Raw genomic sequence first — 24,254 nt, 5'->3', positions numbered from 1 at the left:
TCATATCCTCACATCTGGGATTAAAACAACAACATAGTCTTATAATATTTTTGTGGTGATTTAAGCATCTTTTTAAATGTTTTTATTCACTTTACATCCTGATTGCAGCAACCCTTCTCTCCTCCCAGGTCACCCTCATGTGTCCCTCTCTCCATTTACCCCTTTCTTTCTCCTCAGAAGAGAGCGTTGGTCCCATATGGGTACCAATCCATCCTGACATATAAAACTGCTGTATGTCTGGGAGAATCCTCTTCTCACTGAGGCCAGCCAAGGCAGCCCAGGTAGGGGGACAGGATCCAAAAAGAGGCATAGGAGTCAGAGAGGGACACCGCTCCAGTTGGTGAGGGATCTCCATGAAGACAAACCTGTGTATCTGCTACATATGTACAGGGGTCCTAGGACCAGTCATGATTGCTCTTTGATTGGTGGTTCAATTTCTCTAAGCCCCCATGGACCTAGGTTATTTGACTCTGTTGGTCTTCTTGTAGAGTCCTTGACCCCTCTGGCTCCCTCAATCATTCCCTCAACACTTTTATAAGACTACTGAAGCTCTGTCTAATGTTTGGCTATAGGTCTGTGCATTAGTTTTCATTAGCTGCTGGGTGAAGCCTCTCAGAGCAGTTATGCTAGGCGCCTGTCTACATGCACAGCAGAGTGACATTAATAGTGTCAGGGATTGGGTCTCTCCCATAGGATGGGTCTCAATGGTTGGCCATTCCCTCAAACTTTGCTCCATCTTTGTCCTTGCATATCTTGAGAGAGGACAAACTTTGGGTTCAAGGTTTTGTGGGTGGTTTGGTGTATTTATTTCTCCCTTGAAAGTCCTTCCTGGCTACAGGAGGTGGCCAATTCAGGCTCCATATCCCCTCTTTCTAGGAGTCTCAGTTAGGGGGACTCCATAGACTTCCTGGGCCCTGTTCTCCCCCAGGTCTTTGGCAAGTCCAAGATGTGCCCACCACCTCCAATTTTCATTCTCTAATGAAACCAAAGTTCCAAAGTTCTCCCTATGTAAGTGCTCTGATATTTAATATGTAGACATTCATAACTATTATATCTTCCTGATGAATTCCTGTTTATCATATCTAGTCTCTTAAGCTTTTTGGCTTGATATTTATTTTGTGTTGGTTTTTCTTATGGTCTAATATTGCCATCACTGCATGCTTCCTTTGAAATTTGAATGGAATTCCATTTCTGTAGCTATACTTTCAGCCTATGTGTGTTTTAAGCTTAAGATGAACTTACTCTAAATAGAAAATTGTACATCGTACAACAATTCTGTTACTCTGTATCTTTTGATTGAAGTATTTAATCTCTTTGTGTTCAAAATATTATTGCTAGAAAATGACTTTTAGAAATTTTCTTGCTTTCTCCATCTAATAAGTTTTGTGTTCCCTTTTCCTCATGCTATCTTTTTGATAATGTCTTGTTTATGCCTTAATTGATTTTTTCTTTTATATATGTCTTATATAGATTTTCTTTGTGGTGTTGAGGCTTAAACACAATTATTTCACAGTAATAATAAGATATTTTAAGTTAATGACGACTGTGCTGGTTTGAATGATAGTAGCCTCTATAGGCTCAAATGTTTGAATACTTGGTTCCTTGTTAGTGAAACTGTTTGGAAGTGATTTAGAAGTGTAGCCTTGATGGAGGAGGTGTGTCATTGTAGGCTAGATTTGGGGTTAAAAGGAGTCACGCCATTCCTAGTGTGCACTCTCTGTCTTCTATTTATGGGTCAAGATGTGACCTCTTAGCTGTTCCTGCTGTCATGCCTTTGCTCTGTCATTAAGGACTCTAACTGTTGGGATGTACTGTGTGAAGTTGTGTCTCTGTTCTTTCTCACTTACCTAAGGCATTCTCTGATTGCCTTTAACAAAACTCTGCCAATCATTTAGCTGGGCAGGAAGTGAAAGGTGGGACTTCCTGGGAGAGAGAAAGGAACTCTGGGAAGAAGAAAGAGGACAGTCCTTGATGCCAGGAGACATGAGAAGAAATGGATGTGACTATGAGCCTGGAAGGTATAGCTAGCCATGTGGATGGATGGGGCTGAGTGGTCACGTAAACGTAGACGAGCTAGTTGAGAGTCTGCCCAGCTAAGGCCTAAACTTTCAAATATTAAAAGTTCTTGGTGTCCTTATTTTTATGTATGAAGGGCCAAGAAGGTCATGCCACATCCAATCCTCTGAAACTGTTAACCAATTAGACACATTCTTTTATAAGTTGCCTTGGTTATGGAGTTTTGTCATAACAATGAGAAAGTAACTAATATAACAACTGCAGTGCATAAACTCTACAATTTGAATTTTTTCCCTCCCTGCCACCACTTGAAACCTTTATCTGTGTATCCATTAACAAGTGTTTATTGTCAGTCTTGATACTTATGTACACTAACATTAAGACTAAAATTAAGTTATTTACACACTTCTATTATGTTACAAATTTTCACATTTATGTATAGGTTCACTCTGGGTGCTTAGGTTTAGAGCAGCATATGCTTTCGTTTTGCTCTCAAGTCCCTTTCATTTGAGTAGCTCCTACCAACACTGATGACAAGTCATTTTTAGTGTTTAAGCTTCTACTAAGTCAGTATATACATAAACATATACACACTGATAGATAATAGACTGATATACATTAGGTATATGATATATAATAGCAAGTAAACTTTTACTAATTCAGCACTTTTCTTTTTTCTGTTCTCTCTTTTTCAAAATACAGTTTTGTTGAGTAAAATATTCCTGGGCAACCTATTTTCCCTATCAGCTCTTTAAATAGATCATACCCTGGCCTGAAAGTTTTGAAAAACCTGTTTACAGTCTTATAGTAGTCCTTTTAATGCTATAACTAGATTTCTTTTTCCTGCCATTAAACTATCTTTGCTACTGGCTTAAGCATATAACTATAGTGAGTCCCTGAACATTTTCCCTCATTTGAGGGTTATTTTGTCTGTACAGAACAGAATGATTGTTGCCAAGTATAGAGTTGGAAAATGCCATCCATTATATCTGTACCTAAGCTTTTGAGCTCTTTTCTACTTTGTCTCTCTTCTCTTTGTGTAGTGAGCACCTGTCTGTACAAATGGTTTAGTTGTTATCATTTTATAAGTCCCTCTAAGTTTTCTCTATATCTTTCATTCTTTGTCTTTGTTTGGGGGTTTATTTAATTCTATCCCTGATCAAGACTGCGTTGGCTTTTTTCTTTTGTCTTAATTAAACTCTCTATGTCAGTAATTATGGGTTTTTATCTTCAAATTTTCTATTTTATATATTTTATTTGTCCACTGATATTCTTTTATGATTTACTTTATTCCATTATGTTTTTCTTCTATCTCTTTGAACTTTTATGAGAATTCCATTGAATTATTTTTCAGAGAAGTATTAACTCAGAAACAGACAAATAAGTTTGTATCTTTCTCCAGTGTCAGAATTTATTGAAGAACAAAAATTCAGGCCAGGCAATGGTAGCCTTGGCAGATGGATCTCTGTGAGGCCTCTATCAGAGGCCAGCCTGGACTACAGAGAGAGTTCCAGGATAGCCAGGGCTACACAGAGAGTGGGGGTTACAGATTTAACTCAGACCCTCATGCTTGGGGAGCTGTGCTCCTGCCCGTTCATCCTTCTCACTTACACTTTGATCTCCGTTTTGTGTTTGTTTGGGGTATTGCTGCATTTTTCCCTGGATTCCAGCTCTTCCATACAGATTTTCTATTTCATGTATTACTGTTATGTGACTGCTCTTGTTGGGGAAAAGTCTGGGTTTCTATTCCATCATTTTTCTAACACTGCCTCTTATATACTTAGTGACAGATTTTTCATTATTGTGATGTTTATTCAAGCATGTTAGACCTGAGATCAATGACTTACAAAATAAAGACGTGTTTATTCACATACTTTACTTAATTGTTTCATTTATAGAAATCAAGCTCAAAGTAAAAGTACTTTTTGCCATTGTCCTTTTTCTTCCAAAACTCAATTTATTGTAGAGTATTAAGTATTAATATTATTTCACAGGGTTAAATGAGAACTTTTTGTGTTCTCATAAAGAACTAATATGAATCATCTTTAAAACAATGTAATTTTATACAACCTTCTGAATATCAGGCTGTTCCAGAATTGATTTAAGTCAAAGGTGAGAACTTAGAGGCATATAATATAAATAGGCATTTCTTGAGTAATCTATACTTCTGAGTGTAAGAAACAGGATCTTAAGTGTTGATTCTTATGAAAAGCATCCCATTATAATGCTTTATAAAATGTTACACAGCTGGACTTGGCTGGATTTCATTCCTGTAACAGTTTAAAGAAGTTATTGTTAGAAATTATGATGCTTTTGTTCTACTTAATGGTAATTGTATGAAAATTTTAGAATCTGCCACAGGGTTGCTTTTTGTGGTAAAATTGAGGGAGTCATTCCATTTCCTTTTCTTTTCAGGAAAATGGCCAATATCAGAAGTCTCAAAAAATTGCAGCTGTGGTTGCCTACTCAAATTACTAGGAAACTGGAGCCGAGTTTGTAGCAAACTTGAAAATTATTGTACAGCAATGTCCTGTTGCTTAGAAACACAGCTAATGCATAAAGACAGTGAGAGAAAAGATGAAGTTAAAATAAAGGGAAAATTGGGAAACTGTTCAGTTACCTAATTCATATCGGTTATGTTAATCTTTCTGTAGTCGTGTGTTTGTTCTCACACAGGAATTAAGTTTGAGATAAATTTTCAAACCCAATGAAAATACATTCATTTTCTTTAGTAAGTCACTTCTGTACAAGTAGAAAACACGTGGAATGCAAACGCAGTAAAGACCATCCTGCAGAGCCGCCAACAGTAGTCATCACGATAGCCACTAAAGCAAGCGATGCCTAGGAGATAAATGTTTATAAATAATAGGAGGTTGCACACTTTTAACATCACAACTTCTTCATAAACTATTATATGTTTGTTTGCTATAATAGTACATATGTATAGAATACATTTCATTATATGAGACTTGTTAAAAGCTTGTGTGTTAACCATTAAGCTTCCATCATTTCATCCTTCTATATGGACAGTTGACGACTCTAAACACATCCTGAAGATTCTGTGATTCCTTCACTCAGATTCTCTCAAATAAAATAAAGATATAACAAATTTATGTTTTTGTAACTGCTCCTCATTAGATTATATGATCATTTCTCTATGTTCTCTATTGAGCTAGCCGTCAATCTAATAATTTAAAGAAGCTGCCTTGAAATTGGCGTCTCTGTCTCCCATGCAGTTTCCTTCCCAGCGCCCACTACACTTTCCTGCATTTTGCTTTCATCAGATATTAGTATCAGTCTTCCTTCTGATGTTAATGTTAACGCCTTCCCAATTGTGTGCATATGATATTTTCCTATATAACGGATTTTCCTAGGTTTGGGGATCACACAGGAATACCGGAGAATCATGGTGAATTTTTAGAGTGTAAATCAAAGCCAACTTCCTTTTTGTTTATACATTATACATCCTTCTATTACATATTTTGTGAATTAATTGATTATATTATTACATATATATGATCTAAAAGAACTGTTAATTTATATTTGCATTATATTAGATATAAAAAGGTTAATGTCTTTTAAACATAAATATGCTTGTATACTTAAAATGAACAGATGCTAGGATTTGGGAAAACTTTCTAGGATTCTAATATAAATTCTAATATAAATTGAACTTAACTCCTATACTTTTAAAAATGAATGCAAGCTGGTAGTATATTTTTCTAAGTATTTGAAGTAAATACTTTATTAAAGCCTATATAACAGGATGTCCAGAGAGTTCTGTGGTAATGACTTTTGCTACCAAACATGAGGAGCTGAGTTTGATCCCCAGAACCACATGGTGGAAGGACAGAGGTAACTAATGTGGGTTATCCCCTGATCTGTACATATGAACCATATATGTGTATGTGCACTCACAGACACAGAATCTGTGTGTGTGTGTGTGTGTGTGTGTGTGTATCTGTCTGTCTCTTTCAATATAAAAAAAATTTTTAAAAGAAAAAACCTAATTTTTAATTTTCCTTCTTTATATTAATTACAGTTTATTCACTTTGTATCCCAACTGTAGTCCCTTTCCCTTTTCCCTCCCAGTTCCATTCTCCCTCCCTCATCTCCTTCCATGTCTTTCCCTAGTCCACTGATAGGGGAGGTCCTCATCCCCTTCCATCTGATCCTAACCTATCAGGTCTCATCAGGACTGGCTGCATTGTCCTTTACTGTGGCCTGGTAAGGCTGCTTCCCCATTAAGTGAAGGTGATCAAAGAGCCAGCCACTGAGTTCATGTCAGAGACAGTCCCTGTTCCCATTACTAGGGAACCCACTTGGAGACTGAGCTGCCATGGGCTATATCTCTGAAGGGGTTCTAGGTTATCTCTATGCATGGTCCTTGGTTGGAGTATCAGTCTCAGAAAAGACCCCTGGGCTCAGAGTTTTTGGTTCTGTTGCTCTCCTTGCGGAGCTCCTATCCCCTCCAGGTCTTTTTATCTCCCCCTTTTTTTTCAAAATCAATCTGGCGCTTTCTCAGATAATTAGGAACAGAGCTTCCTCAAGATCAATTATACCACTGCTAGGCATATATCCAAAAGATGCTCAAGTAAGCAACAAAGACATTTGCTCAACCATGTTTGTAGCAGCTTTATTCGTAATAGCCAGAACCTGGAAAAACACTGATGCCCCTCAATGGAGGAATGGATACAGAAACTGTGGTATATTTACACAATGGAATACTACTCAGCAATTAAAAACAAGGAAATAATGAAATTTGCAGGCAAATGGTGGGATCTAGAAAAGATCATCCTGAGTGAGGTATCCCAGAAGCAGAAAGACACACATGCTATATATTCACTTATAAGTGGATATTAGACATATAATATAGGATAAACATATTAAAACTAAACTTTTTTAACAAGAAAATTTTACCCATATTATTGGTGGGAAAGGGAAGTTGAGCTATTGTTTCACTTAGCCCAGCTAGATTCAAACTTCCTATATAGCTAAGAATGACCTTGATTGTGGTAATTTTACACAATGAATACTACTCAGCAATTAAAAACAAGGAAATCATGAATTTCGCAGGCAAATGGTGGGATCTAGAAAAAAATCATCCTGAGTGAGATATCCCAAGAGCAGAAAGACACACATGGTACATACTCACTTATAAGTGGGTACTAGATCTATAAGATAGGATAAACATACTAAAATCTGTATACCTAAAGAAGATAAGCAATAAACCAGGGGTAAGATGATCAATACTCACCTAGAAAGACAAAGGGGATTGACATTGGAATTAGGAAAAAGCAAATAACAAGACAAGAGCCTACCACAGAGGGCACCTGACTCTACCTAGCAGTGTATCAAAGCAGATGCTGAGACCCATAACCAAGACTTTGGCAGAGTGCAGGGAATCATATGAAAGAAGGAGGAGTTAGTATGACCTAGAAGGGACAGGAGTTCCACAAGGTCCAAATATATCAGGGTACAGGGGTCTTCTATGAGACTATTTTTCCAACCAAGGACCATGCATGGATATAAACTATAACCACTGATCAGACATAGCCCATTGGAGTTCAGTATCCAAGTGGGTTCCCTAGTAAGGGGGACAAGAATTATTTCTGACATGAACTCAATGACTGGCTCATTGAACTCCCCTTTCCCCCAAAGGGAGGAGCAGCCTTACTAGGCCACAGATAAGGACATTGCAGCCAGTCCTGAAGATACCTGATAAGCTAGTCTCAGATGGAAGGAGAGGAGGACCTCCCCTATCAGTGGACTTGGAAGGGGGCAGGGAAGAGATGAGGGAGGGAGGGGAGTATTGGGAGGGAAAAAAGGAGGGGGCTACAGCTGGGATACAAGTGAATTTAAAAAATAAATCAAGTCTTAAAGAAAATGGAAAAAAAAATGACCTTGAATTTCTGAACCTTCTGACTTTAGCCCCCAAAGTCTAGGATCACAGGTTGATGACACCATGGCTAGTCTACAAGTGACAATTTTTAAACAAACCTATTAAGTTAAAGGAGCCTTGAAAATAATAGTAGCATTACATTGAATTGGCATGTCATTTAATTTGAATATTTATAAGGATTATATTTAAAAAAATAGAGACTCTATCCAAGAAAGGCTCTAAAATATACTGCAAGTGCTTTCAGGAAAAGATCTATAAAATATTTTACTTGGACTTAAAAATAATAAGTGCCTTGCAAAAATGCCTGTCAGCAAATACATTTTTTCATGAGTGATGAAATGAACAAAAAGGACATTATTATGGCATTGGGTTAGTAGGTAAATAGTGCCCTAATTAACAGCAAAAGTCTCCTGGTGTATGGTATCAATATTCTTTAACTGGCTTCAGTGTGTGAATTATATTAGTGGATGATAATTCAGAATTAATTATACATAAATAAATTTTTCAAAGTGTTATGAATATCAAAATTTTACTCGTGCAGAAAACAACTGTGTTGCATTGAAACTAAGCTAGGTCTGAGCCCAAGCGTTGAGCCAGTAGATGTCAGGGGTTTATGCTCCACCATCAGAGACAGCACATTAGCGTAGGAGAAAGGAAAATGAAACCCCACAATTAATGTCGGCCTCCTGGTTGATTGATGAAACTGGAAAATTCAAAATGCTGAAATAAAGCTGTGGAGGAGGAGACGTAAAAGTAAGAAAGAAAAAGAAACTGAGTGTTCATGAAATTAATAGATTTGATAAAACTAGTGTTCTTTATGACAATTTCTGCATACTTCAGACATTAGAAAGAGAAAAAGGAGAACTCTTGGTTTGAACTATATAAAAGGCGGGATAACTTACTAGTTTTGAGCAACAAATATTCCATTTTCATGTTTCAACATTTCCTAAAGTACCCAGCTTAGCATGACCCTTTCCATGAGGTTCCAAGGCTCCTGATTCCTGTTTCTCATATAATGTAGGTTGCGATGATTTTTGCTTCTTTATTAGCATTCTACATTCCAGCTGAGAGTCTGTGTCTTCAAAGCTTCTTTCTTTTAACTTTTTTAAAATTTTTTATTAATTACACTTTATTCATTTTGTATCCCCCCCATAAGCCCCTCTCCTCCCCTCCCGATCCCACCTTCCCTCCCCTTTCTGCATGCATGCCCCTCCCCAAGTCCACTGATAGGGGAGGTTCTCCTCTCCTTTCTGATCTTAGTCTATTAGTTCTCATCAAAAATGGCTGCATTGTCCTCCTCTATGGCCTGGTAAGGCTGCTCAAAGCTTCTTTTTTAAGTATAGCAGGAGGAAACTTCCTTCAAACAAGTACAGGATAGGACACCAATCCTTCACAGAAGTCAGAGCCAGAATATACATCTTCAGAGATGGGCAGAAGAAACTACTGAGTAGAAGGAAGGGTCTAAGGCCCACCCATAAGCATAATTTGGCCATTGTAGGATGATCTATCCTGTGCACCACATATTTTGGGTGTTACACTTGTGCCTTCAAGACCTATGGAAAAAAATATTTCTGTGAAAAACTCTAACTACATCCTTAGATTTCAAGCATCTCTAGATTCCCAATTGGCTAATGGTGTGGTTTGAATATGAAATGTCCCCTCATAGCGTGATGCAGCTGAGTACTCGGTCTCCAACTGGTCACACTATTTGGGAAAGTGAAACCTTAAGGGACTGAGGCTTTGTGGAGGAAAAGTGTTGCTGAGTCAATGCCTTGATTTTATGAATTGTTCTTTGACTTAAAAACCCAGCATTGCCAATGACTCTAGGGTACCTTTCTTATCACTATGACATCATTCAAGGAGTTATAGCATAGAGCTAAAGCTAGGAGCAACAACAACAAAAGAAAACAACAAAACCAAAACAAACAAACAAAAAAGTCCAACCAAACAAAAATGAATCAAAACAATAGTAAATAGTTTGTACACTCAAGAGAGGTTACACAGGGGCCTAGTTCCTGATAACAGCAATAAATCGCAGTCATGAATAACTTTGTGAGATCTAACATGTGAAAAAAATGAAGGGGTGAATGAAGGGGTGAAGAGAGACAGAGCCAAAGAGACAGAAAATATGAGAGAAAGAGAGAGAGGGAGAGGAAGAAAATGGAGGAAGCAGGAGATGGAAAGGAATAGGAAGACACAGAGTAGAAGAGGATACTGAGGCAAGACATAGCAGTGAGTCCAAATCAACTTTCCTTCCCCTCTGTTGTCCTTCTCAGTGGGACTAAGCCATCTAAGCATTAAAAGCCTGACCATGTGTCATCATCTTTGTCATATCTATTGGTCCCCATGTGCCTCTGTGCCTCTAACTCCCTCTGATGGGCTGGTGTTTACAAACAGGTGATATTTGCTCCTTGGCCAAACAGCCGAATTTTCTTCTTGATATTTCGCAATCAAAAGAGACAGGCAAATATTCTTGCCTTGGTAGTTCTGCATTTGTAGAAATGCCCTAAGAGGAGGTCAAAAACCACGATGAATTGTTTGCACATCTCAAAACTTTTCTCAAGGTCACAATTCTGTTGGAGACCTTTAAGTCTTTACTAGGCTGATTTTCTCCCTAAAATATTCAAAATCACAGCCTCAGTAAGGCGGGGCATTCAGAAATCAGAATTATATATAAAGGCAACCTCAGTGATGTGCAGCAATCTCCAGACTTCCTCTGATTGTTGATTTTAGTATACTAAATCTTGCCTTCTCAGATAAGTTGAAGATACACATTTCCCAATAGAGTAAATAATAGTTACAGTTGAAAATGTGGACTAATGTTTTGTAAGTTTTTGTGGCCATTTTAAGCTGACTACAATCACCAATGAGCCTGACTGGGAGCAGACATTCTTAGTTGACGACAATCACCTATGAGCTTGGCTGGGAACAACGGGAAAGCAACTGGACTCCTGTTGACTACAGTGGAATCTCTCCCAATTTTTTTCTCTGACATGATGATGTTAGGGAAGACAATCTGAAAAGTCTGAATTTCAGCTTTCCGAATTAGCCATTTAATAGTTGAGTTTTATTCAAACAGCACCTTGAAAGAATCAGCTCTGTGTACCGAGCACTGTGTACCGAGCAGGCTACCCAAATGACCTGATTCACCTTGTTCTTTCCTTCTATCACAAGGAACACTCAGTCATTGAAGTTGCAGTGGGGTTAGAGAGATTTCAGTGTTAGAATTAATCCAGGTTTGTAGAATAACTCAAGGTTAATAGTACATTAGACTCTCATGAGTTGTCCAGAATGGAAAAATCAAATGATGGACAAAGCCCACAACTTGCTCAACATCCCCATATTCCTATTGAGAATAGCATTGTCTTAATGCAAACTAATATTTTTACATCCCTTTGACAGAACCCCATAATTTTAAATTCTTAGACTTTCTAAGAATCAGGGTGAGTGCCTGTATGTATAAATAAATGTCCTTATGTATAAATAAGGAAGAAAAGACTAGAGAGGAGGAAAGAGGGGTAGGCAAGTGAAAATAATGCCTAGTACTCTATATGAAGACATGGATTCTGCTTTTTCTTCTGTAATAATATTTTTTAGTACTATCCTTGACATGATAAAAATGGGAGACCTACATCAATTTTTGCCTATATTTCTTAGATATCATTTAAAAAGGCTACAAGGCTTTAATAACATTTAAATATTAAATGATATTCATCACAGAAAATGAATAAAACATCAAGTGGATGGAAAATGATTCAGGTCCAAGTTGGTTCTGTAATGAGGAACTGCTGTGTTGTTCAGTAACCAAGGATGCAAGCTCTTCATTCCTCTTCTTCTGGGATCCATTATGTAGGCAACTATTTCATATCTCTGCAGTGAAAAACTTAGTTTATAGCAACTACACAGTTCTTTATATTGCATTAAAATCTATTCCAACTCTCAGTAAAGTCCCATGTCTACCACCAGCAATAGTACGGTTGTTGTTGTTTCGTTTGTTTGCTTCCTTGCTTGCTTGCTTGCTTGCTTGTTTTGAGACAGAATTTCAGGATGTAGCACAGGCTAGCCTTTATCTCTGATTCACTCTTCAAGCCTCCTATGTCCTAGGATTATAAGCATGTGACATCATGCATCCCATCCATAATTTAGAATGGTTTGAAACTGCTAATTCTCTATTTTCACGGGAAAGAAAACAGTTGTCTCACACATGTCTTGTGCACCCACGTGTTGAATCAGGACACTGAGCTTTGAGAGTAAATTAGTGTCAACATTCACTCAAGAAGTTGTGCCATTTTCTCCAGCAAAAAGCAATAATAGGACATTAATGGTGGGTTTAATATTTCTATTCAATATGTGAATGTTTCCTTGATGAATTAAGACAAAATAGCCTGGTTATTAAAAATCAAGTTTTTAAAAATATTCTTCAATATAAAATATAGTTAAGTAGGTACCAGACGTTCTCTATTTATTGGAAAGAATCCATCAGTTTTTCTTTTTCTTTTCCATAGATCACTGACACTTGAAAAACATGGGGCCTGTTGAAAATAGTTTTCATACCTGTAATACAGATGCTCATCCAATGTTGCTTGAATTCTGCTATTTGGTTATATTTCTAGCTAAATGAAATTATACAGAGAGTCATATACTATGACAGTGGCAATGTAGACTTTTTGAAATATATTTTGACACCACTTCTATGTGTAAAACACGTATTCATCTATGGAGACTTCTGCTAGATTTAATCTCAAGTATTTCTGATTCATATGACTAACAGTCTATTTTTAAAACCATCCTTATAACTGAAGAAAAATTGCAATCGATGTAAACCTTCTTATTCCAGCCAGCTGTCCACCCCTTACAACCTACACTGTAGATACTATGCTATCCAGAGGAGAGAAACTGAACACCCAATGGGGAGAAGTTGTCCAAAGTCAAGTTGTCAAGATGTTGGAGTGGGGAGCTGAGCAGGTATGCAGACACTTAATCATTGTTTCTAAGGCACATTTGTCCTATCAGTGGTTTCTTAATTCTTCTAGGAAGCAGAATCTGTTCAGGCTCTTGACTCTTGCGACTGAAGTCTTGCACTTAATCGCACTCCTTTCACTGCTCTGTATGAAACCAGTTTTCTAATCACCTGTCTGTTTCTATCTCTGGATCCTTCTTCTAATTCTTCTTTCTATAAATCTAAACTCTAAACTCGTCATGATGATCCGTCCCCTTACTGTCAATAAAACCCCCCACTGCCATTTGTCTTTACCATATTGACTCGACTTAGCCCACCTTTGGTGAACAGGCATTTCTTTTACCCTCTTGTCTGGGGTAGGCTTGCTTCTGCGTGTCTTCTCTTTTCTTCAGCAAACACCATCTTCGGGATCGTGTTGCCGTTATCTCTGTGTTTCTGATTTCAAATGGCCATCTTTTCTTCTGGCTCCACCACACACTGTGTAACTAGTGACCTGTGGACTTTATTATGTGTTCAGTAGAGGATACAGGAGTTTATTTTATCTAGTAGGATTTATTTAGTATCTCCTTTACAAATAATGTCTCCGAAGAAGCAAAAAGTGTAGGTTTATTGCATATAAAATGTAAATACTGCCCAGTGTGAAGGGAAACTTTGATCTAAATAAAATTTTGTTGTTGTTTTTGTTGTACAAACACAAATTATGCTATTTTCACCATGCTGGATATAAAAAAGAAAGAGAAGAGAAAAATTCTTATACCTGATTTGTGCCTTTCAAGGGCATTTCCTGAGCAGTTCTGGTGGTGTCTATGCCCTTCCTAGTAAACTGGCATTAATTCAAGATTTGGAAAACGATATGTTCATGCACAACAATAAAGTTTGGGAGATATTTTTTTCAAGGAAAAATTATTGATGAAACCAATGGTTTTTAACCTTCAAGCAGCAATGAAGTCCCTACAAAACAAAAGCAAGACATAGGTCTCGTAGTCCCATCTCCAAGCTGGAAGAGTGACTTAGCACTTGGTGATTTCAGACACGGGTTTTGTAGTTAGTTACCAGTTACAAGGGACTGTGTAATTAGTATTTTCTTACATTCAGCTACATCCCAAGGGATTTCATAAGCATTTTCTGAGCTCATTTCCCCATCGTCAGTCTGAGGGCATGAAAGAAGAGGAATTGTTGATGAATAAGCTAATATTTTGCATCATGGAATATACATGGGGGTATTTTCACAGAAAACTAAAAGGTTTCCAAGTGGTGGGGATGGAAAGCTCCTCCCCGTTGTTCATCCTTGGTCTGATGTGCACTCAAGTCAGTGGAATTATTCATCATCTTTCCTTCTAAAACTTTTGTTACATGCATTCATTTATTTGTGTTGTGGGGCACGCCATGATGCACTTGTGGAGGTCAGAAGACAACTTCCACTCAATTTTCTCCTCCCACCATGTTGCTTCTAGGAATTGGATTCAGTTGCTAGGCTTGGAGGCAAGAGCTGTCGCATGATTCCCATCTCTTCTTTTGTAGCATCTTCCAGAGCATCAACCCACCTCTGTCTCTCACTGCATCTCTCAATTGAATTTTTTCTGTTTATCCTAGATCTGTTATACCCTGAAGAGGCAGTCTGTGCACTGGCTGGCTGATATGGAGGACTCAGAATGTACATATTTTTTCCTACCACCCTTCATCTTCTTTGAACTCGTGGGCTGAAATACCATTTCGCAGTCTACCCTTCCCATGTACAACATGCTGCTTCTCCAGCCTGCCTCTGAGAAGCAGACTTTTTAAGAAAAGAATAAAACAAACAAGCAAAAACCAAACATAAAAAAGTTCACGAAATGAGGGGATCAATAATTTTTCACAATTCATCGTATCCTTATCCCAACATGATTAAAATAATATAAGCTTCTTGATCAAGATATCCTTTAAACATAGAGTTCAACAACCTCCTACACATAATGCTTGCTTTCCGTGATTCTGAACTTCAGCTTTGTGGAGGTGTGGCTTAGTGTGGTCCAACTTTAGGCTCATTTTGAGTTGAAGTAGACAATTGCATACCACAATCTTATATCTTGAGGATGCTTAACTACTAGAAGAGGATGCCACATTATTTTCTTCTGCAATACCCATTTCAATATGGAAACATTAACCAAAAATGGCCTTATGCTGACACTGAGCACAATGAATCATCCTCAACTAGATATTTCAAATACAAATTCTTATATTCTATAGTTGTTACATAGTTATAGTTCTTACATCATCAAAGTTGGTTTATATGCTCATTTTTATTTTCTACTAGAAGTTTTGATAGACATGGAGGCCTTTTATTAGATATTGACCTAGTTACTATATTTTCCAGAAAAGTACTTCTAGGCTGACTTCTAAAACCTTGTGAAATGAAACTGTATAGTTACATTCTTTAAATGGCCCTTTCCTAAGTAAATCCTTTTTTTTTTTTTTTTGGTTCAGTTTTGTTTACTTTGGCTTGGTTTGACATAAGAGGAATTCAATGTATTTTTGTTGAATGAAGGAGTGAATTGACACATGAACTAAATTGGTTTTGAGATACCCAAGTAACGAATAGCACAAGACATATTTTTGTTGTTGTTAAAACCTTTATTTATAATCTGATATCGATAGATTTCCTCAAATGTGATTCATATTTCATGAGGAACAAATGTGTTCATCCACATACCTTAGTTTTTTTAAAGGAACGTAAAGGTTGGACTCAGACCCTGTGCATAAACTTTCCATCCTATAATCTCCCTAGAAAAGTGATAACTTCCATGCTAGAGAGATCTCATTCTGAAAATTTCTGCCACTATCAAGACAACTTCCTGATGCCAAAGCGTACAAGGTCTTTAACATTACATGACTGAAGAACTGAAATCTAGAGTAAGTAATGCAGATGTACCCCAATTACCAAACCAAGCATTTCAAAAATCAAAAATTGCCTCCCTGGTGGACCGAGATATATCCAAGAAAACAAAGTACAGAGAACTGCATACTTTACCTGTGTCTGGAGATTTTCTTGTCAGAACCACTAAACCTTAACTTTTCAGACAGTGAATATGGCTGTGCTGGAACCAGAGCCACGTCAACGGAGGATCTTAGCGTCCAGGGAGCATTTGGTTTGCAAGGGCAGATGCCTCAGAGAATCTTAGCATCAGAGTGATACTGCAGACACACACGTTTGCTATAACCCTTCTGAAAACACGACTTTGCTCCCAACATTAAGCAGTGCGAAGTGACTGACAGTGTTAGTTGCCTGGTATTTATTGGATCAGAGAGAAGAGACTTCTGACTTCCCAGTTAGACACGGATCAGGAAACGTTTAGAATACGTAAACCCACCCAGACCACGAAACATCAATGTCGAGTCCCCATTGTTAAAGCTGTGCAAAGAAGTTTTCAGGGAATTTTCAACTTGTAGTGAAGAACAAGGCCCTAATAACATCTTACTGAATCCCACACTGTGATTTGTTGAACATCTAAGAATTCACATTCTTTTCTTTCTTCCAGAGAGCATGTCATGATTTTATTCTAAAAAGGCAAGGCTTTGTATCTCATCACACATTTCGCAGAAACGGTTGGATGTGCACAAAATGCCCGCAGCTCTCTCTCTAGTAGTCTGGAAGCTGCAGCATACTTGAGGAGGCAGAAAGTAGTGTGAACACCAAGGCAAGAAGTTCCTGGCCCTGTGACCAGGCCCTGCTGCTGGGGCCCAGTGAAGATAAATATTCATCCATCCAGTGCCTTCATTTCTGTAGTGTCTCCCTGTCCAACTTAATAAATGCTTCCTCGCTGCCTTCTTGGCACCTCTTCGAATGAGGAATGTAAACTGAAAGGGCCTAGGAGACAAGAACTGGCACAAAACTCCGTGATGAATAATACCAGGAGACAGGGAGACTCACTCGGTAGTCCCACGGCAGTGCCACAGTCTACCAGAGGACAGATGGATGAGCTCCCCGGGACACAGGGATTGAGTAAGCTGCAGATGCATTAAAAAAAAAAAAAAAAGTAGGGAACAAAGGAACAAAAGCAGGTCCAATTTTTAAACAATTGAAAGTTAAGAATAAAGCAAGAAGTTTATATGAAGAACATCCCAGACAACAATTTCAAACTCAACTAATAGCAGCACTGGTATATATATCCTCAGTCTCTGGATATTGAAACAGGCAAACATGACAGGGCTTTTCTAGAAATACTGAAAACTTGATAGAAACAGCCAGCAAAGTTAGACTATTTAGCTAGTTCTGTATTTATACTATGTCATAAATTGTTGCTGTTTCAAGATCCAAAAATAAATAAATAAATAAATTCCCTAGAAAATCACGGTTCTTTTTTCCCAAGCCTAATACCATGGAAAAGAGAAAACGTTTTCCACAGTGCTAAAGTATGATAGACTTCACTTTGAAATTTTTTTTTTCTCCAAATAAGCTTTCAACTGCATTACTTTTAGGGTTCTTTTTGCATATTACAGACTTTCCCCAGGTTATCATGCCTAAAAAATGGATTACAATGCAATGGTTTCAGATAATGCAAACTACTAATTAATGCGGATCACGCTTCAGTGAATAGCCTGGGCTACTCACCATCTCTGAGGGCTCTAGGAACAAGTCTAGAAGTGCCTCCCAACAGATGGGTGTGGGCAACAACAGAAAGAAGTCACATGAGAACATCTCATCATTGAGGATAGCTGGAAATGCATGTGTTCTCATGTTGTTGCATTTGCAGATATGTTACTCTTCTGGGATTCTGCCAAATCAGAAACACGGAGAACATTTCTGTCTGGTTACAACATGGCTCAAAATGGAGGGAAAAATAGAGGTGGCAGATTTCTCCCTTACAGGATGTGATCATTGCTCATAATTTGTCCCTACAAGCTACTGGCCATCCAAAGGTCATTAGTCCTATCAATTTGTGGCAAAGGATAGGAAATTTAGTTGTTAACTTAGGCCTACTAAAGACTTGAAAGCATATAGAATATAGCTGCAATTCTGAGGGATAAACAATATTGTGCTACTATAATCAAAGCCTAAAACTATGTAACATTTTAATGCAGAGTATGCTCATTTACTGTGCTCATCAAAACAACAATTAAAAAAAAGAAAAAGAGGCCAGAGGCCATGCATTTGAAAGAGCGGAAGGGGAAGGTGCATGGGAGGGATTGGAGGAAGGACAGGAAAAGTGTAAAATGACATAATTATAATTTTAAAATTAAAAAAAATTACTTTTATAAATTTTGCAGGATTGTTAGAATTGTATCAAGTTTACATACCCAAGGAGGAAATTACTCTATGATAAAGTGTCTTCAGTTCTTGCATCTTTTTAACAAGTCACATGGAATTTATCAACATCTTACTGTGCATACTAAAATAAGCAATCTTATGGGTAACAAAAACCTCGTTTTTACAGCCTCACCTGTTTGCTTACATCTGTAGGTATTGATATCATTGTTTTAGTGTCAATTGCTATCCTTTCTTAGCCTCTCATTTATCTTGTCCCTTGTCGTTTACTCTGCATCAGGTGAGTTATGAGACTACGCGATGACTGTGTATTCTTCAAAGTTTGTGAAGACGGGGCACATGAACATTTGTGCAGAGGTTCTTTGGACAGGGCAAGAGGTGTCTGTTTCTCATAGCTATTGTTGCTTCCTTGAGGGAAAGTGAACAGGTGGACTAAGTTTCACGAATCTTAAATCCTAAACACGATTAAATCGCCAGTAACGTGATATTACATGCAAGAGCTCATTCATGTCTACCACCTGTGTTGTACTGGAAATATATTTGTAAATAAACTGTACTTGTGGAGACTATACACTCTTTTTAATTTAAGCGCAATTTCACCATTTCCCTCCTTTCTTTCCTCCCTCATACCACTCTCATCTCTGAGTCTTCCCTCCCCTATTTGCCATTTTCTCTTCGTCATTGTTACATACATAATTTAAACATGTCAATATATAAATACAGCCTGCTGCGTCCCTCTGTGTTGCCTGAATGTAATGTTTCTAGAGTTGACCACTCAGTGTTGGATAACTGACCAGAGCTCCTTCCCAAGGAAGACTAATTCTCCCACTCTCAGCAATTGTTCATTGTTTGTAGCTCTTTATATAGGAAAGCAGCCGCTAGAGATTTCTTCCATCTACACTGGGATGTTAACTCCTTTTGGAACTGTAAAACATGAGGAGAGTAAGAGGGAGGAGAGAAAGGAAACTGCAATTGTCAAGGTCTTGTTTAGATGGCTAAACAGGATATTGTTGATATTTCATAGGTGAAGTAGCTCCCCTGTCATTGCTGAAGACAAAAACCTCACAGCTTGCTTTCTGGTCCTCTAGCTTTTGCAATCTTTTGCTTTCCTCTTCTTCAAGATTCTGTGAGTGTTGGGTGGAGAATGTGTTGTAGATTTATCAGTCATGGATGGGAATCCCATTGTCAGCTGTTCTCTGCATTTTGAGTTGTGGCTTTCTGTAGTGTTCTTACTATGTGCTGATGAGGAACTCCACTTTCCTAAAGCAGTATAATTCCTAACTGTATTCTACTATTAGTCTTTATTCCCACACACCTATTTTAGTAACCATCATTATGAACGACAAAAGAGATACAAGTTTATCTGTTTTAACCATATCAAGAAAAAGACAAATTTGGAATCAACACAACCTAGTGTTACAGTGTATGCACCAACTTGATTCAGAATGTGATCAGTGCGCCTGTAGAGAATACACAAAATTGGGACAATGATTGGAACACCCTTTGAATCCAGGGAGTGAAATACACACTTCTAACAAATTTCATGCAATTGTGTTTATAAATTCCTGACTGCGATGTAAGAAATTGCCCTAACAGTATCTTAAAAGTGCAAACATTTATTATCTCACAGTTCCAATGAGTAAAGAAATTAGCTGTGTTACTGAGCATCTCTCTCTCAGGGTACAAAGGGTTGTCTTAAAGAACATTCATATTCAGGCTCTCCTGAGGGATAACCTGCTTTCAAGTGAAATCACAGGGCTATTGATGGACCTGCAGTCTTTGCTGGCTCTACCCTAAGGCACCAGTTCTTTGCTTTGTGGGTGTTTTTGTGATTCAGCTCACAAAATGGCAGCTATCTTTGCTCACAATGATTAAAAGACTTTAAAGGGAAAACTTCAACATAAAGCTACATTTTCTTTGTTTTCTGGATTTGAAATATCGTTACATCAGTTTGCTATTATCTGTTCAATTGAATGACGTCACTAATCCTTTACCCATAGTGAACATGAAAGAATGAGAGAAAGCAAGAAACATTGTGTGTGTGTGTGTGTGTGTGTGTGTGTGTGTGTGTGTGTGTGTAGTGAGGGGATAAAGTGACATCCTAGGAGACTGCCTACCACAGTTCTTGAAGCAAGCTAAGAAAGAGGATGATACACTGACCTTCAGCTAGTCCCCCAGTTTTAAGTTGGACTCCAAAGTTCTGTACCTTCCCAACTATGTGAGCTTTGGTTAGTCTCCAGTCCCCACTGTGAAGGTTAATTGATGAACAGAAGTCTATGCTGCCTTCTCTTTACAGTAGACCATTTTTCTTAGGTCAGTTGGGAGGATTAAATAATTACATTTAACATTATAGAAGACACGCAGCAACAATTTTCCACATTTGTTTGTTAAACTCAAGGAAAACAATCTTCCACAGCGACTGTTTATGAACTTCCAAGGTCCAACACTGATACCTTCTAGAAGAATAACCAGCATATTTATATTTTGAGAATACTTTAAAAGTAGTGGTTATTTTGGACAACCTTCTGTGAGAAGCAAAATACTGTGACCCAACTGAAAGGTGATATTTTTTTTTCTGATTTTTCCCTTCTCTCTTCCTGGTATTTGAGTTCAGCCAAGATACAGCAATTTCTCATTATAACCAGTGAACAGCTAGACCTCTAAATGGTCTACTTTGTACTTAGCACTGACAACACAAACAGATTGTCTTCACAGATTCTACATGCTACATTTCAGAAAGGGGTGTGAACGCGTGGAAACACGTCTAAGAAAAAATGACCAGATTGATGAGTTTCTAAATGTAGCCACATGCCAAGGAAAGAATAATATTAAACAAGAAAGAGAGTATTGAACCCTAGATAAGATGGATATGTCTGGCTTTGAATCTTAGTTCTTTGAATCTTAACTCTAGTAGTCGACCCTAACAATTCACTCACCATCTCTGACACTGTTTTCTGATTTTTGCAAGCATACAATGATGATTATATGCTATGGAGCCCTCCCACACACACATTAAACAAGTTGCTTTGCATGTGGCACCCATCATCTTTAAGATCACTATCATTATTTTCTCTTTATATGAGGAGGGAGCCCTGCAGCAGGAAGTTTTTAACCTCTGCAGTGGACTTTCTCTTCAGCATTTTTTGTTGGCAAATTCAAGTTGCATGGAACATCTTTTCTCTTTAAAGGTTTATTTAGTCTATTTTTAAATCATGCACGTGGGCATGCACACATGTGAGCGCAGGTGCCTGGCATCCAGAAGGTGTCTGGAGCTGGATTACAGGTGGGTATGAACCGCAGGACTTTGGCCACTGGGCACCAGGCTTGTATCTGTGCTCTTAACCCCCGAGCCATCTCTCCAGCACTAGACTGTCTTGTCTGTGGAAATTTACCTGACTATCTTATTAATCAGAATCAAGGTGTTACACTTTAACAGTCTACTAAAAGCTGAATTTGAAATGAATTCTTTGGGCTTTAAAACCCCAACACGATGAAAGATGGGTTGTAGAATTAATCTATTTTTCTTTATAACTTACTTGAGCAAATTAAAAGACCAGAGGAAAATTAAAAATTATGGTGCAGATATTGGAACAGCATCCAGAGATTTCATGTCTACATAGCTAGTATCAGAACACAGTGAGAATGATTTTACTTTGGTAAATTATTGGAAAAGTCAATAATTTACTTTAAACAGCAGATTTCTTCTCCTCTGAGAAATACTATAAGGAAATTACATTTGTGGTTCCTTGTATTTAGAGGTTAATAAAAGTTTTCAAATTTACTGTAAACATGGAAATTAAAAATTAGTAACATCTTAAGATTTTGTTTTCTTTCATTGTATATCATAATTTAAATAAGAGTATAGAGCAATAAGAAAAGTACATCCTGATTTTTTCCTTGGCTACTCAATCAAAAATATTATAAAAGATAAGTTTATAAAACAAGATGAAATAGTATTTATATTTAATATTTGGAAATAAATAATTGTTCTACATTTTACATAATAAAATATTTCTTAAAACATATGAATTGAATTATGTTGATGTAAAATATCATAATGTTTAATTCTTTTAAATATTTTAGCTTCTGTATTTATACCTTTTTTGGCAAAAGAGTATATGAGAACACTGAAAATTGATGTTACATAAATGAGAACAAGGGCTGGAGAAAGGTGCAGGGGTTAAGAACACATACTCTCCTTGCAGGGCACACAGTTCAGTTCCCAGAACTTAAGTCAGCTAACACACATCTGCCTATAGCTCCGACTCCAGAAGCTCCAACATCTATTCTGATCTATAAAGTCACTGCATTCATGTGCACATACCCTGCTCCAAAGACATGCATACACACAATTAAAAATAGGAAAAATCTTCTAAAAGAAAAAAGAAAACTAAGCAAATTAGGTAACTTAAGTCTTGACATTGGGAGAGACTGTTTTCATTTTAATAATCCTAATCATCCCTGACATTATCATTAGTATTCATTTTTATTTCCTATCCACCTGTAATCTCTAAGTCTTAATTTCTGAATAACACACTACATACAAATGACAAACAAACAAAATGTTATTTCCCTGAAAAAGAAATCAGAGAAATAACACTTTTCACAACAGTCTCAAATAATATAAAATATCTTGAAGTAACTCTAACCAAGCAAGAGAAGGCTTCTATTTTAAAAACTTTAAGCCATCAAAGATAGGAAATTTAAGATATTATCAGAAGATGAAAAGACCTCCCATTATAGACCAGTAGTATTAATACAGAAGAATTGACCATCACTCCAAAAGCAATCTACATTTTCAATGCAATCCCCAAGAAAATTCAAATGTAATTCTTCACAGAAATTGAAGTAACAATTTTCAACTTCATTTGGAAGCGCACGCGCATACACACACACACACACTAAAATAACCAAATAAACAAACCATCCAAAACCATGATAACTAAAACTTTCCTCCCTGCCCCCTTCCCCCCCCCCAAAAAAAAAACAACTTCTGGAGAAATTACCTTTCTTGATTTCAATATGTACTACAGAAAAATAGAAATAAAAACAGCATGGTATCAACATACAAATAGACACAATGATCAAGAGATTGAAATTGAAGTCCCAGACATAAGATTGCACACATATGAGCACATGATCCTTTATAGAAAAGCTAGAAATCACAATGGGAAAAAAACATGAGTGTCTTTAGATGGTGCACATGCCCAAGAGCTCTACAGTTTATTATTACATTTACTCATCAATGTTCATTGCTGATATATTCATACACTGGAAACAACTGAATCTAACAGCAGATGAACGGTTAATAGCAATGTGGCAAATTTATACAGAGAAATATTCAGTTGTTTTAAAAAATGCAAGAAAAATTCTCAACTTCGTATGGAATAACAAGAAACCCAGAATTGCTAAAACAATCCTTTACAATAAAAGATCTTCTGGAGGTAGCTCCATCCCTGATCTCAAGCTGTACTACATGGTACTTGCATAGAAACAGAATGGTGGATCAATGGAACCGAACAGAAGACCCAGAAATAAACCCACACACTTATGGACACCTGATTTTTGACAAAGATGCCAAACCCATACAATGGAAAAAAGATAGCATCTTCAACAAATGGTGCTGGTCCAACTGGATGTCTACATGTAGAAAAATGAAAATAGATCCATACTTATCACACTGCACAAAACTGAAGTCCAAGTGGATCAAAGACCTCAACATAAAACCAGACACATTAAATCGGCTAGAAAAAAAAAAAAGTGGGGAATACCCTAGAACTCATTGGAATAGGAGAAAACTTCCTGAACAGAACACCAACAGCACAGGCTCTAAGAGCAACAATCAATAAATGGGACCTCCTGAAACTGAAAAGCTTCTGTAAAGCAAAGGACACCATCATCAAAACAAAGTGACTGCCTACAGATTGGGAAAGAATCATCACTAACCCTTTATCTGACAGAGGACTCATATCCAGTATATATAAAGAACTAAAGAAGCTGAAAAGCAGCAAACCAAGTAATCCACTTAAAAAAATGGGGAACAGAGCTAAACAGAGAATTCTCTGTAGAGGAATATCGAATGGCAGAGAAGCACTTAAAGAAATGCTCAACCTCATTAGCCATTAAGGAAATGC

This window comes from Meriones unguiculatus, chromosome 20 (genome assembly GCF_030254825.1).
Source record: "Meriones unguiculatus strain TT.TT164.6M chromosome 20, Bangor_MerUng_6.1, whole genome shotgun sequence".
Taxonomy (NCBI): Eukaryota; Metazoa; Chordata; class Mammalia; order Rodentia; family Muridae; genus Meriones; species Meriones unguiculatus.
The sequence above is the reverse complement of the archived record's forward strand: the minus strand, read 5'-3'. Positions refer to the sequence as shown.